The sequence below is a fragment of the Protopterus annectens genome, chromosome 6.part1 (genome assembly GCF_019279795.1).
Source record: "Protopterus annectens isolate FY-2018-M chromosome 6.part1, PAN1.0, whole genome shotgun sequence".
NCBI lineage: Eukaryota > Metazoa > Chordata > Ceratodontiformes > Protopteridae > Protopterus > Protopterus annectens.
This window is the reverse complement of record NC_056738.1, coordinates 21,822,183-21,837,678: the sequence shown is the minus strand read 5'-3', so window position 1 is coordinate 21,837,678 and position 15,496 is coordinate 21,822,183. Positions and strand designations below refer to the sequence as shown.

General features: G+C 41.1%; 1 protein-coding gene across 2 annotated transcripts in view; it reads left to right on the top strand.

Annotated features, from left to right (window-relative positions):
* Positions 1-15,496, top strand: part of LOC122805364 (mitogen-activated protein kinase kinase kinase kinase 2-like) — a 1,562,336-nt gene that overhangs the window by 922,581 nt on the left and 624,259 nt on the right. The gene's annotated exons all lie outside the window — the stretch shown is intronic.

Sequence of the window (15,496 nt, the reverse complement as noted above, 5' to 3'; positions counted from 1 at the left end):
CTACTTAAAATAAATGTTGTTATTGCAGTTATACTGTGTTTAAAAAAAGTATATGATTTGTCTTTAGATAAATTGCTAAACCAGCAGATGATCATAGCCATTATGGACTGCATATACTTTACTGGTTCTTTTGGATGATCTGCCATTTAGTAAGTCTCCCAGATTAGATACAGCAATTGCATAATTTCTCAAATGATGTAGCCTCTCTTTGGAGGCCAGCTTCTTACAGGAGAGGTACATACAAGTCTGAAATTGGTATACATTTTAACTATGTAATATTGTTTTTTATATGAGATCAGGCTCAATGCAGAAGAATATCAGTTAGTGAATATGTGCATCTGTGTTGAAAAGGAATAATAAAATAATGTACCAATCTAGATCTTGTTTATTTTAGGTGTATATGCATTTTTGGTAGGAGGCCTGGAGCTGCTTCAGTACAGTGCAGTGCAGCATATATGCTCTTTTGTGTGAAGCATTTCAAAGTAGTTTTGTGATACCCAGCAGAGGCGGAAGGACTTTGGGAGATTTTAAAGTATGCTCACTGTGACGATGTTTGAAAACCTATGAACTAACATATTTAAATGTGCAGGATCTCTTCATGTGTCATATGATAAACAGGGAAAGAATGTTAAGTGTATTAGCATAAATGTTTCAGTTTATGCAGTTTCTTGTGTAATATGAAAAGCTGACTAAGATGCCTTCCCCCCAGAACGAGAGCATCTGTTAGAAATGAATGACATAGAGCACTTGACATTAGCCATACTAAAATTCTAACATTCATTCTTAATCTTTGAGTGTAAAATCCATCCCTCCTGCTAATTCAGACTCTTCAAATCCTGGATAGTATGTTAGTATGGCTAACATGCAAATTAGAAGTACTTTTTAGAACTGTGTGCAAGACACAATATAGATCAGAATGTGCACCTACATTCAAGAGTGTATGAGGGCAGAAAATGCAACTTCCATTCCATCTTTACACTTCATTCTAAACGTTCAGGTTCCCATGTGCTTCGTCATTAACAAGCCATTAGGCTTGATGTTCCATTTCTACTCACATCTAAAGCAAAGGCTACATTATTTCAGGAGCTTAGAGAATTATTTATCACATTTGTTGCAGGCAGAGTTCTCCAGATTGTTATCCATGACAGTAGTTAAAAACTCTCTTGTGTGTATTGGTCAATTCAAGTTACCATACCTAGAGTAAGTATTCAGTTTGTTTAAGACAGGTGCTTATTTTCATTTTTTTGGACCCCTCAGACCTCATGCTACCGTTCTGGCCTCCATTGGCCCACATCCACTCTAGATCTACTAGCCATCCTGCTATCTATTGAACTGTTCTTTTATGTGCTGTGGTTGGTCATGGATCCTAAGGTGCTTCCATCTGGTGGAATTCTTTTTATATGCCCCCATAGCCAGCCTTAGGCATAGGTCAACTAGGCAGCCGCCTAGGGCACCGGTCTAGCAGGGGGGCTTTTCCAGTATTTATTTGTCGTAGGTAGACCAAGATGGGGGCACTGTGTGGTGTGGTGGGGGCTTCATGAAGACCTTTTGCCTAGGGCACCAGTTGGCCTAAGGCTGCTCCTGTATGCCCCACCCTCTTTCCCTTTCCCCACCTCTCACTATTATCAATTGTGGTTCATACCTTCCCTTAGGGAACTCCATCAGTGAACACACTGCTAACCAGGAAGGACACATCCATCCTTCTCTGCCAAACTTTCAGTTGCCCAAGCCACTAATTGAACCTAAGTCATCTGGGCTGTAGTTAGAGCTTTGTCCCTCTACACTACCAGAGCAGTTTTAAGACAGATACATTTGATAAATTTCTTCAGTTATTACCTGGTTGATCTATTTAATTCCCAGAAACACACACTATAATTCTCTTAAATCTGATGGCATCTGTAATGGGCTGACAAGCTGACTCGTTGAGAAGACATAGGATCTGATGTTGCCAATTTTCATTCATTCCTCAACAGATGGCTTCGGATCCGATACTCGGATCTGACTTGGCTGTTACACTAGCTCATGGCCTCCAACAGACTGTCGAGCTCCTTTCCCACCCATAATGTGCTATGCCTAACGTTCCTCAGATCTCGTTTGCCACTTTCGTGTCTAAATGTGGTCAGTTGCGGCTGTCGGGCTAACTCATTAATTCCCTTTAAAATCTTATTTTTCAAACCCTATTTTTTGATAAATCTCTTTTTGATAGAAAGTTTATTCTATTCCTTAAGTGTTCTCTTATCTTTATTCGTTTTTACACTCCTTTATATAATTGTTGGTGTAATCTATGCTACCACTGTTGGTAGGCCTTTCATACCCCATTTCTCTCTTCGCTGCAAGGGTATTTTCCGTCCAATTTCTTAGTATTTAATTAACCCTTCTTTCTCTTCTTGATAAAAAAAAAGTCTAGTATTTTATTTTTACTAGTGGTTTCTTCCAATTATTATTGTTGGTTATTAAAAATTTCCTTCACTATGTCTGAGAAAGGATTAAAAAAATGTGAGGGATGTGGGCATAAAATGCCTTTTTCCAGTGCCCACGATGTGTATGTCTGTTATTTAAGTTCTGAATGCCTACATAAAGATTGTGACATTTGTCATGGTTTCATTCCAAAAGCTTCATTTGAGAGAGAGACAACAAATTAATCTTTTCGGGTATATTGCCAGCTCCATTCTCTGAAGCCTTATCTGGAGTTCACTCTCCTGAAATTAAAACTAAGGACCCTTCAAAACAGTCCAGATCATTGGATTCTTCAGCTTCTGCATCCTCGGAGCAAAAGAAAAAGAGGGAGAAACTGGATTTAAAGTCTTCTGGGATCTGACCAAGTACTTTTCCAGTCCAACAACCTTGGATCCAACAAAATGTACTCAGGATCTGACAAAACGTACTCAGGATCTGAAGTCCCCAGATCCTAAGCCATTGCCTCGTACTGTGCATTCACCCAGGGTGGATCCAGTCCCTTCCAGGGTGCCCTCCCCTTTTTTGGAGCAGCACTTTGTCTTCTTCGGTGGTGTCCTCTCATTCCTCCAGAAGTCTCATGGAGGCAGATGTGGAAAGGATGATGAGGAGATTCCTCACAGAGCAATTTCAGAAGAGAGTCTTCATGGTTACTACCCCCTTAGGTCAGGAACACCGTTCCTCTACTACTCCACTGGTAATAACTCTTGCTGTGACCCAACCTATGGTGTTAGAGTCCTTGGATCCAAGTGTTCCAGGCCCTTCTGGGTTGTATCCAAAGAGAGCATTGTCTTTGGATCTGACTGTTACTCTGAGTGCACCCCCCCCCCACACACACATCTTCGGATCCTGATGACTCTTGCAGCCGAAGCTTCCAGGGTGAATCTGAATGGATAGGATTGACTCTTAGGCTTTTAGAGCTGCCTCTTCCTCTCGGAGCTTTATTGTTGGACAACTCGACTCCAACTTCCGCCTCGGGTGGATGGCTCTTGGAGCCGAGGGAAGTGGCAGGCCAGAAACTTGCTTTCTCAGCTCTGTTGACTGCCTTCTCTCCTGATCGGTCTGCTTTTGAGGTTGTGAAGAGGGTTTTCTCAGCTCTGGCAGGTCAGACAGGCCCCCCTCTCAGATACACCCTCAACATTTCAGCTGACTTTGCACCATGATCCTCAGCATTCTACTCCACTGGGACAGCCAGCCCAAAGCTTCCAGACCACCCAGCCAGGTATGGTCATCCTAGGAGTCCGTCACCAAGGATGCTGACTTTGATGAGGGAGAAGGGTCTCCCAAATCAGCACCCAATGACATCTCATTTGGAGACATCCTTGAGATAAGGATAGGTAGAACAGGAATGAGGTAAGAATTTATTACTTGTATTAGTAATTCTGCTGATTTTGTAAAATTTACATATAGTATTTCATATGACAAAATTAATTATTTAGATGTTACGATTCATAAGTTGAATGAATTGAGAATCTACTGTGTATCATAAGGATATGTTTTCAAACACATATCTGTATTCTAGTGCTCATCCTTGTAAGTAGAAGATAAGTACAGTTAAGGGTCAGCATGTGAGGATATGTAGAATGACTTCTGATGAACAAGATTTCCTTAAGGAGTGTGATAAATTAAAGGAGATGTTTATGGAGAGAAAATATCCCTGAATTTAATTGAATAAGTTATTGAAGAAGTCAAGGTAAGAAGAAAGGATAGATTCCTCCCTTTTAGGAAACAACAGTGGTGCACACAGACACAAAATCAACTGGAATAATGTGGTTCTTAATCATAAGAAGGATAATGAGGTTGAATATAAGGGGGCTTTTATAACAGATTTTAATGGTGATACTAATATTATTACAAATATTATTAGTACAGAATGAAAAAGGTTTCTTAGCTTTTGAGACTTGGATGCTATTTCTAAGACGCACCTTAAATAGGTTCATAGGTAAGTACTAAGCTATTTGGTCCTAGCGCCTATATAAGCCTAGCCAAAAAGGTACCCTGGCTTTCGCCACCCAAGAAAATTATTTTCTTGTGCCCCTGTCGAGCAGAGCCACAGAAGTGATCCCTGGGGTGAATTTCATATTTCCCATCCAATCATCAAGATTTTTCTTGAAGAGTGCTAATGAGGAGCTTTGTTTGATATAGATAGGTAGTTTGTTCCAGAATATGGGAAGTCTCTGGGACAGGAGTCTATCTATCCAACATGTTCTGTTTATTGTGGTGACAAGGTTTAGGTCTCTAGAGAGTGTAGCTCGGAGGGATTGGTATTTCTTTAAGTGGAGAATGTCCAACAGTTTTGGGTTTGACATAGCTTTGTATGTTAGGCAGAAATCACCTCTAAGTAGGCGATATGCGACAGAGTAAAGCTGGAGTGTTTTGAGACAGTTTGTGTAGGGCATCTGTTTGAGGTCCGTAATCCTCTTTGTGAGGTATATCTGCGGCCTTTCCGGTTGTTGTAGATGTCTTGTGAAGTACATACCAAAAGGGGTATTGTACTCTATAATGGGTCAAATGAGTGATGAGTAGAGGGGAACAATGACCTAATTTTTCCTAGATGAGAAACCTTTTGTGATGAGGTGTGCCATGTAGAAGGATTTCCTGACTACTGTAGCGATGTGATTATCAAAAGAGAGACTACTGTCCACTTGTGTCCCAAGGTCTCTATCACACTTTTGGTGTTAAGTAGACTACCGCCTATGTGGTAATTCATGAATACAGAGTTTTTACCAAAAGTGATGACAGTGCACTTTTTGGCATTGAGCTTGAGGCCATGGCTTTGACACCAGGCATCTGTCTCAATGAGGCCCTTTTGTAGGATGTCCACATCGTTAGGAGTTTCGATTATGGCTCCTAGTTTGCAGTCATCTGTGAACTTCATTAGCCAAAGACCTTCTGTGTTAGCCTGTACTTCAGAAAAGTAGATACCAAAAGGAGAGGACCCAGGACTGAACCCTGTGGTACTCCACTTTTCACTGGTCTGAAGTCGGATTTGGAGTCTGCTACTTTTAAAGTGTGGGCTCTGTCAGTGAGTCAGTTGGCAACCCATCTTGTGACATAGGGATTTATACATAGCTTAGTGAGTTTATCTATAATTCAGATTTCTTTTTAGGAGAGGGTTGAGTATTAACGATTTATTGGATTTGAATAGGAATAAATGGAATAGGTTAAGTAACAGAAAAATGGGAACTTTTAAATGTGGTACTTGTGCTCAGTTCTCCTATATATTACATAGAGTATATTAAAGGTAGGGGCAAATTTATCTCAGGTAGAACTCATACCAACTGTAATAGCAGTGGGGTGATTTATATTGCTTAGTGTGAGAACTGCAATGCTTTTTACATAGGAACGACTGAGCGTAAGCTTAAACGGAGAATTTTCCAGCACCTATATGATGTGAAGAATGAGAAAAATGCTTTATACAAACACACTTTGGTTTGTACTCAAGCTAAGTTTTTATTTTTTATATTGGAAGAAGTGCCAATTGGTGTAGATGGGGGGGTGCCCTGGGAGACTAAAATAGAATATAAAGAATATAAAGATTGGCAGCTTACAGTGCTAGCCAGTAGAGCACCAGGGCTTAATAAAAATGTGCCTTTAAGCCCTGTTTTAAAACTAAGAACAGCTAGACTATGATAATTCATTCATTTATATATAAATATTGAGTGTGTATTTTTCTTCCTTTCACCCCTTTTCTTATAATCCATATATATGCATATTGTTTATATTTTTTTACTTTTGATATACATTTATTTTTGATGAATTTATGTTTGGATTTTTCTGATCCATTTATATGTTTGAGAGAGTTAGGTGCAATGTTGCTTTTAGGACACTAGATGGTGCTTTAGATAATGCAATATATATTGCTTTTAGAAATGTTTTTTTCAGACGTTTTTAGTGATTGTTTTATGTTTAAATGTTTATCATATAAATATATGTATGTATGTATATATATATATATGTATGTGTGTGTATATATATATATATATATATATATATATATATATATATATATGTGTATATATAAAATGTTTGTCACATATATATCTCTATAGGTCTATATTACATAGTGGAAGTTTCGTAACTTCGAATACCTAATGGTCGAAGCATTATGTTTGAAGTTACGGAAATTCGACTACATAAAAATAAAAAAAAAAAAAAAACATACAACAAAATAAATTGTTGTAAGCAGGGGGGCAAGCCCCCCTTCTGCTTAAATATACCAAATCCGAGATCGCACCACGTTGAACATAATGGAAATCTCTGCTTATGGAGATTTCCATTCAAATGCACAAACTTTTACAAATTCGAACTTATGGTCTCAACCATATGCGGTTCGAAATTGTAAAAGTCCGACTATGTGATAGGAACCCTATATATATATATATATATATATATATATATATATATATATATATATATATATATATATATATAAAATGCTGATGGGTTAGTTGACTGATATAGCAATCAATTATTTAATATATGTTTTTATTTTTTTAGTTTTCTATTTATTGCTGATATAGTTGTTTACATATTCTGCGTTGCTATGGGTATTTATTGAAATTTAATTGTTTTTATTTGTCAATTAACATGACGGGCTACTGGATATGGATTATTTAAACCCCAGAGATGTTTAGTGTGTGATATTTGATGAAGTTTGTGAAATGAAAGCACAGAGATTTAGTTAAGCAGTTATTTTTTTTTATATTAAAGTTTTTTTTGGATTATCTGGAGTCGAGTCTGGTTCCTCTGCAGTGCTTTTTTGTTTGGTTATTGGTTGCTGTACTTTGGTTTAAGCACTGTTTCTCTGCTTCGCTTGAGACATCCTTGAGATCCTTAAACAGAAGGGTGGTTGGTCTGCCCAGAACCAAACTCCTGAGGAGTCAGTATTTCTGGAAGCTTGTGGGACTGACCCATCTACCTCCTGGGTTACTACGTCTACTGATGAACTTATTGATTTGGTTTCTAAGTGGGCTTAGAAGGAACCTGATACAGTTGAGACACCAGCCAGGATTCTGGCTCCACCAGTAGGAAGAGAACATTGGAGTAATGGGGTACCAGTTGATGCAATGGTCGTGGTGGCATCTACAAAGAAGGAACTCTCAGAACAGAGTTCCTTTGTCGATCCCCCCAATAGAGACTCTAGGGAACTGGACAGATTTGGGACGTGAGTTTATGCTTTGCGACATTTGCTCTTCGATCGCTGAACTATTTGGCACACTTCACGAGACTGCAAAGGGACTTGATTAAGGAACTTTCAAACTCCCTTTCAGGGGCCAGTATTGTGGAGGCTCAAACTTCTGTGGCCTTTGGCTACTCTTTAGTCTATTGCAAATTCATCCATAAGCCATGAGGCTCATCTCACATGTTTCAGAAAGCACATCAAGGGCTGCGGGTTCAGGTATTTCCATCAGGAGGCATGCCTGGATGCTCCTGTGTGATTTTACGGAGCCCTTCAAGTCATCTTTCATCAGTGCTCCTTTGTTTGGTCACACACTATAGGACACACACTCCAGGTGTGAGAAGGATGGAAAGACCCTATCTGCAGTGGTTGTATGTTTTTTGACCCCTCAGTAGACCATTTCCAGGAATCAGTGGGAAGGTCGAAAGATGTGTTTCAGAAGTCTTAGGGTCCTTTCCAGGAAATACGTGGAGGTAGTACCCCCCCAGAGGCAGAGGGGGGAGCGATAATGGCAGAAGACACACCCTTGGCAGAGGAAGCCCCCAAAACTGAGGGTCTAGAAATACATTTTCTGATGTAACCTTTCAGCACTCCTGAAGGAAGGCTCGATTGTCTTCCTCTGAAGGCAGTTAGGGGTTGCTTATCTCTGCACCAGGAAGCCTGACTAAACATAACAAAAGACACTTGGGTGCAGAGAATCATTTTCAGAGGTTATCTTACTCTATTTTTCCCTACCACCTCCGTTACCCATAAAATTTCCAATGTTCCATCCAATCAGAGGGAAACAGTAACACTAGAAATCCAAAAGTTGCTAAAAAAAAATTCATCCATGAGGTCCCTCCAGATGGCAGAACTAGAAGCTTACTTGAGACTGCAGAGATTCCGGGTGTTTCCATACTTAAACGACTGACTCATTACCTCTCCGACCACTCCGACCAGGCATCAACTGGTACAAGCATGAGACCAAGTGTTGCAGACCTGATCAAATCCTGGACTAACCATCAGTAACAACAAGTCACAATTACAACTATTTCAGACATTAAAATTCATATGAGCAATGTTCAACACAGTATTTATGCTAGCATCTCTTCTTCTTTTGAGAGTACAAACAATAAGAAACCAGGTCAAGAAAATAATTTGCAGTATCAGAATTTCAGTCCGGTTGATTCTGCAAGCCCTGGGATCAGTGTCAGCAGCAATTTTAGTTCCTTTATCAAGAATCCACATGAGAATTCTGCAGTGGATACTACAAACACAATGGTCAATTTTCTGTCAACCCATGTCAACAAAGAATAACTCAGGTATGCAAACAATATCTTTCCCGATGGATGCAGTCACAGCAGCTGTTGCAAGGTCATTCTCCCTCAGCCCAAAGCCATAGTGACCTTGGGCGCTTCCCAGATTGGGTGTGGGTGAGGGCATTTTCTGGGGAAGACAGTCTAAGACACATGGTCCCACGAAGAGGCCAAATTGTATGTCAGTATTCTTAAATGAGAGCAGTGCTTTTGGCATTGCAGGCATTCCAAAACACTCTCCCTCTCAGAACAATTGTGATCCAAATGGACAACATGTCAGTAGTTTGGTACATCAACAAGCAAGGGGGAACTAGATCCTTACCCCCTGTGACGAGAAGCCCTAAGGGTGTGGCAATGGGCAATTTCTTCTAACCATTTTCTAATTGCAGTGCATATTCTGGGGAAGTCCAGCGTGATAGCAGACAAACTAAGCAGGTCCTTCTCACTACCTCAGGAGTGGTCTCTCAACAACAAAGTGACAGACATGATTTTCCATCAGTGGGGCCAGCCTTGCTGCGGTCTTTTTGCATCTCCCCTAAATGACAAGGGCAGCAGCTTTTTTGCCCTAATGGGATGGCCTAGTCCATGATTGTCCCTCCAGTCTTCCATTAGCAGCCAGGCAACCTATGCTGTCTTCACCTGTCCGTTCTGTACTGTTATCTTCCCATAAACCCTCTATGAAGAAATTCTACTGAAGTAAATGGAGAAGATTTGTTTATTTGGCAGAGCAGAATCGGGTAGACATCTTCTCTGCCCCAGTTCATTCTGTTCTTGAATTTTTAGTAAGTTTATTTAAGGAGGGTGCTAGTTCATCAACTATTAAAGTTCAAATTGCAGCCATCTCTAATTTTCATTTGGGCTTTCAGAATTCCTCCCTGGTTTCTTCTTAACTGTGTAAAGCCTTTTTAAAAGGCACTCTTCTACTAAGACCTCATTATAAAGATCCTATACCACCATGGTTTTTAAATTTGGTACTGCAAGCCTTAACACATTCTCCCTTTGAACCTGCAGCTAAATATAATTTAAAATTTTTGACCTGGAAAACTGTCTTTTTAGTTAGTTACATCTGCTAGAAGAATTTCAGAACTTCAGGCATTATCTTCTAAGCCCCCATACTTGATTTTCCCCAAGGATAGGGTCACCATACATACCAGTGCTTCCATCCTACTTAAGGTGGTGTCAGAATTAAACATTAACCAGGCCATTAACTTGCTGGTGTTCTTCCCAAACTTTACAAATAAAGGAGAATATGTGCTGCATTTACTGAATGTTCACAGACAATTATGTTTCTAGCTGCACAGAACAAAAGGAATTAGAAAGATAGACCAGATGTTTGTTTCCTTTGCACATAAGTTGGGTGAATCAGTTACAAAGGTAACTCGAGCTAGATGGTTGACACATTGCATTTCATTTGTCTACAACAAATTGAATCTCCACTCACCTAAACCACTAAAAGCTCATTCAACCATATCTATGGCCATTTCCATTGTATTCCACTCTAGAGCATTCATGGACGATATATGTGCAGCTGTAGTTTGATCAAATCCTCATACCTTTATCACTCATTATAAACTAGATCTGGTCTACAGGGCAAGAGCAGCCTTTGGCTTAACCGTACTCAGGAATTTCCTTCCTTAGAGCCCACCCAGGAATCCAGGTATCTGGGGACTCTGTCCTAACTGTTGAGGAATGAATGAAAACTGACATCAGATAAAGAAGTTATGTACTTACCACAATGTTCCATCTGTCTTGTCCATGTTCAGTCTTTCTCAACGTCTCACCCTCCATTTCTTACAAATGACTTCTGGAGGAATGAGACTCTTAGGGACACCATATGTCCCTTCTGTTGAACTCCAGTTTTGGCAATTCTTTTACAGTTTCTTTCTCTCAAGCTGTAAATAAGATCTGAGGGAATTTAGGCATAAGTCATTATAGGTAGGAATGGAGCTCAAGAGTTTGTTGGAGGCCATGAGTTAGTGTAATGGCCAAGTTGGATCAGAGTGTCGGTTCCAAACCCATCTGTTGAGGAAGAATGAAAATGGACAACACAGATGGAATGTTATGGTAAGTACATAACTCATTTTTTTACGTATAGTGATAGCATATCCGCATCTGAAATGGTAATGCCTTAATGATCTGTAATATAGCGTGTATTTTTAATCATGTCTGGTTTCCACATTAAGGTTGCCTGTCTGTAAGCATGCTTATATCAAGGTTTGGTGTTTTAACATTTGTGCTTTTTGAATCTGATAGAGAAATATGTCAGCTTAATTAGGTAAATGAGTTGGTCAGGTGATAATTTTTTGCCAAAGAGTTAAAAACATCCTATCATATAATGATGTTTTTTATAGGAAGTGTTGTGTAGCGTGCTGACTGTAACTCAGCAGTAGCAGAGAAGAGAGAGAAACGTACAATTCACTTTAGCTGTTTACAGGCTCAAGGCAAGTCTGGCTATATAGTCGTAAACACTACACAGATGTATAGGTTGCTAATAAATAAGCCATTAAGTAGTAGTGAACAACTAAATGCATGTGTAATTAGGACATGTTATAAAGTAATAGGTAATTATATTTGCTTTCTTTATGCTTTCCTGATAATCTTTATCTTAGGTATAATCCTTTTAAAGGGAGACATTTTGCCTGTATTGCTAACAGTTGGTGTTCTTCGTGTTTCACTGTTGCAGTCATCACACTTGGGTTATTGCCTGCAAGTAGCCCTCAGTCAGCCCGAATACCAGAGACTTAGTATTTCTCCGTCGGTTGCTGTCGCTCCAGGACTAATGTCAGGTCATCAGGGGTATAAAAACAGGTAGCCAATGTCATTACTCCAGTCTTTCATGCCAAGGAGCCCGAAGCAGAAGCAGTTCGCACAAGTACCGGTCGGCCGCTACCTGAGTTTTTGTTTCCGAACTGAGTCATCCTGAAGTCTTCCAAAGCCAAGTACCCCATTGGGGATCCTTTTTTCTTGCTCTAACCGATGTCAGAAAGTTAACAATTGTCTCGCTTGTGGAAAGCAAATGTCACACCGAGATTTCCATTCATACTGCATCACCTATTTAGGCCCAAACCATGACATTCCTCACTGTCAGTTTTGTGCTTTGTTCTACACCTGAACTATTCATTGTCGGGCCCTTATTGTCGCTAAATACTTTCGCTCTCAATCTCTGTATTCCAAAATGGCTTTGGTAAGCCATCCATCTTCCGAAAAAAAATGTAAGGGTAAAGACAGTGACAGACTGCATAGGTCCAAAACTGCCAACGACGCTTCCATTAAGCTAGTTGCCAGTTTGCCGGTACTCAGTGAGCTGCTTTCGCAGCCCCTGATGCCCGCTTTGATGGATATGCAGGGTGCTACCGAGACCTGTTCGGAGTCCGGTATGCCAAGAAACTATTCTTTGACTATGGAACCTGCGGATGTCTCTACCTTGGATGAGTTCAGAGCCGCTATGCAGGCACCGGCTTCTGAGGAAGTTCTTCGCATTACTGATATTCGACACAAACCGACGACTTCTTTCGCATCTTCAGTTCTGTGTAAAGCTACCGAGTTTCTAAGGACAAGAGTACGAGCTACGCCTAAAAAAATGACAACCCAGTCTCAAGTACCTGCTTCCTTGCCACAATCTCAAATGCTTAAAATGGCAGAAGACCTGATCATACTGATTAGGGGAAGCCAGCCTTCCCCTGCTATGAGAAAGAGACCTTTCCCCAGCAGCTTTAACTGACCAAGAGTCCAACAACTCTGAGGTTTCTGAATATGAAGACTTGCCTTTATCTGCTTATGAGGATTCAGATGCAGAGGAATCCATTCCCTCTGGTTCCCCTCCAGAAGATTTTTCTTTTGGTGAAACCCTACACACCTTGAGAGCATTTCCACTGGGAATGACAGAATTATCCTCAGTCCAAAAAGAGACTCGGAGAATTTTTAGATTTGCCACAACATAGACCTTTAGCTATCCCTCCAGTTCTGGATGTTGTGGATGATGTCTTTATGGAATCCAGTCTAACTCCTGATACTATACCCCCGGCTCCAAGGAAACCAGACAGGTACTACAGAGTCCCTGACTCTCACAAATTTCTTTTCAAAAATCCTACTGCTGACCCAGAGGTAATTTCCCAAGAGCCTAAAGGTATAAAAGCAACTACAGCTAAGAATCCCACCCCTTCGGACAGGGATTCCTGAGCTTTAGACAGATGGGGTAAAATAGTATACACCTCTGCAACTCTTGCCATTAGGGTATTGAATTGCTAGTTTCATATGCTGAAACACCAGCAACATATTATGGTATTTATGAAGCAAAAATTATCTACCTTTACAGACTGTGCAGAAAATAAAGAATTACAGGAGCTTATGCATTCTGCAAGTCAAGTCAGCAAGCATACCTTGCAGTGTGGGTTTGATGCCCTAGAAGCATCTTGCAGGGGAGCAGTCACTGGTTCTGTACTGAGAAGGCATACTTGGCTTAAGGAACAGACCTTGCCAGACCATGTAAAATCAAAATTACTAGATGATCCTTTGATTAAGGACAATTTGTTTGGCATCAGAGCAGAAGAGGTTCTAAAAAAGATGGAAGAAAAAGCTAAGTCTATGCAGACAGTCAAAGATTTTTTGCAGGTGCAGCCTCCAAGATTCAGTAGGCATTGCCCCATGAAACATTGGTCCTTTCCAGCCCCCTCAAGGCCATCTCAAACTAGTCCCAGGGGAAACAGACCCCCCAGATTACAGTATCAGGGTGTGCAGGGATCTAAGCAATGGAGTACCTCCACTTCTAAAACAGGGAGTGGTAAACCACCCCCTTATTGGAAAGAATTCACAGTGACTTCTCAACTCCACTCTTCACCTCTGCCCAATTGCTCATGCTCATCATGCAAAAAACTGGGCCTCCATTACCAAAGACCGATGGGTCCTCAACCTCAACATTGTTTCCCAGGGATACAAATTTTACTTCCACACACTGCCAACCCCAAAAGGGTTCCCCGACCTTCCTCCAAACCAGTGGGCAGAGGCAGAAAATCAAGTTCAATCCCTGCTCTCCATAAGGGCAATTCATCCTGTTCCTGCAGAACAGATAGGTCAAAGGTTTTATTCCAGACTTTTCCTGGTACCCAGAAAGGAGCGCACTTGGTGCCCAATCCTAGATCTTTCCATTCTAAACACCTTCCTGGTGGTACCAAAATTCAAAATGCTCACCCTTTAGCAGCTTCTTTCTATGCTTTCCAAAGATGCCTGTTTAGCCACCCTAGACCTAAAAGAAGCCTATCTGCACATCCCAATCAGGGAATTATGCAGGAAATATTTATGTTTCAGGGCAGGATCTATGCATTATCAGTTCTTTGCACCTCCCTTTGGCTTATCCACTGCTCCCAGAGTCTTCACAAAATGCCTGGCTCCACAAAATGCCTGGCTCCAGCCATTGCCTATTGCAGACAAAGAAACATTCAAATATACCCTTACTTGGACGATTGCCTGATTCAGGCAGACAGTCAGGCAAAGCTGTTGCAGTACTTGACATTTGTAAAGAACCTTCTAATCTCACTGGGGTACACCATCAATGAAAAGAAATCAAAACTAGTCCCCAGTCAAAAGATTGTATTCATGGGAGCAAGCTTGGACACAGCATCCCATATGGCATTCCTTACTCCAGAAAAACAAGCCTATCTACAGACTACTTGACTCAAATGACCACCAGAACCCAGTTATACGCAAGGAAAATCCTGCAGGCTCTAGGGTTCATTGCCTCTTGCATTCTACTAATTACATATGCCAGACTGTATATGAGGACACTACAGTGGTACTTAAAAAGTCTTTGGTGCCAACATTCTCAGGACCTGGAAAGCATCATACGTATCATACCTTGTCTAAGGACAGAGTTTCTTTGGTGAGCAGCAGCATGCAACCACAACAAGGGACTTCCCTTTACACAACCCCATGCCACCCAGACCCTAACCACAGATGCATCAGACTATGCCTGGGGGCACATCTGGATGACAAGTGCATTCAGGACCACTGGAGCCCAAGTCAAATTCATCTACACATCAACCAAAAAAAGATGCTAGCTGTTCAGCACGGTCTGACAGCTTTCAGATCCTTACTGTCACCAGGACCCATGCTAATAAAAACAGTCAACACCACAGGTATGTGGTACATCAACAAACAGAGGGGGGACCCACTCTTGCCCTCTATGCAGGCTAACCATGACCCTGTGGAACACGGCCTTGGACACGCATATTCATCTGCAAGCTCAATTCCTGCCAGGCAAATAAAACTCTCTGGCAGACAACTTAAGCAGAAATCTCCTAGACCCACACAGTGGCAATTAGACCCCAGCACATTCAACCTTCTAACCCAGAAATGGGGGACCCAGGAGGTGGACCTTTTTGCCTCCCCCTACAATCACCAGATCAACAAATTCTGCACCAGGACACCTCACAGCAGGGCCTGGAAAGTGGATTCCCTATCCTTTCAGTGGGTAAACCTCTCAATCTAAGCTTTTCCCCCCTCTGCCTCCTCTTTGAAGAATATTACTCAAGCTAAGGCAGGACAGACCAAGGGCAATCCTGATTGCCCC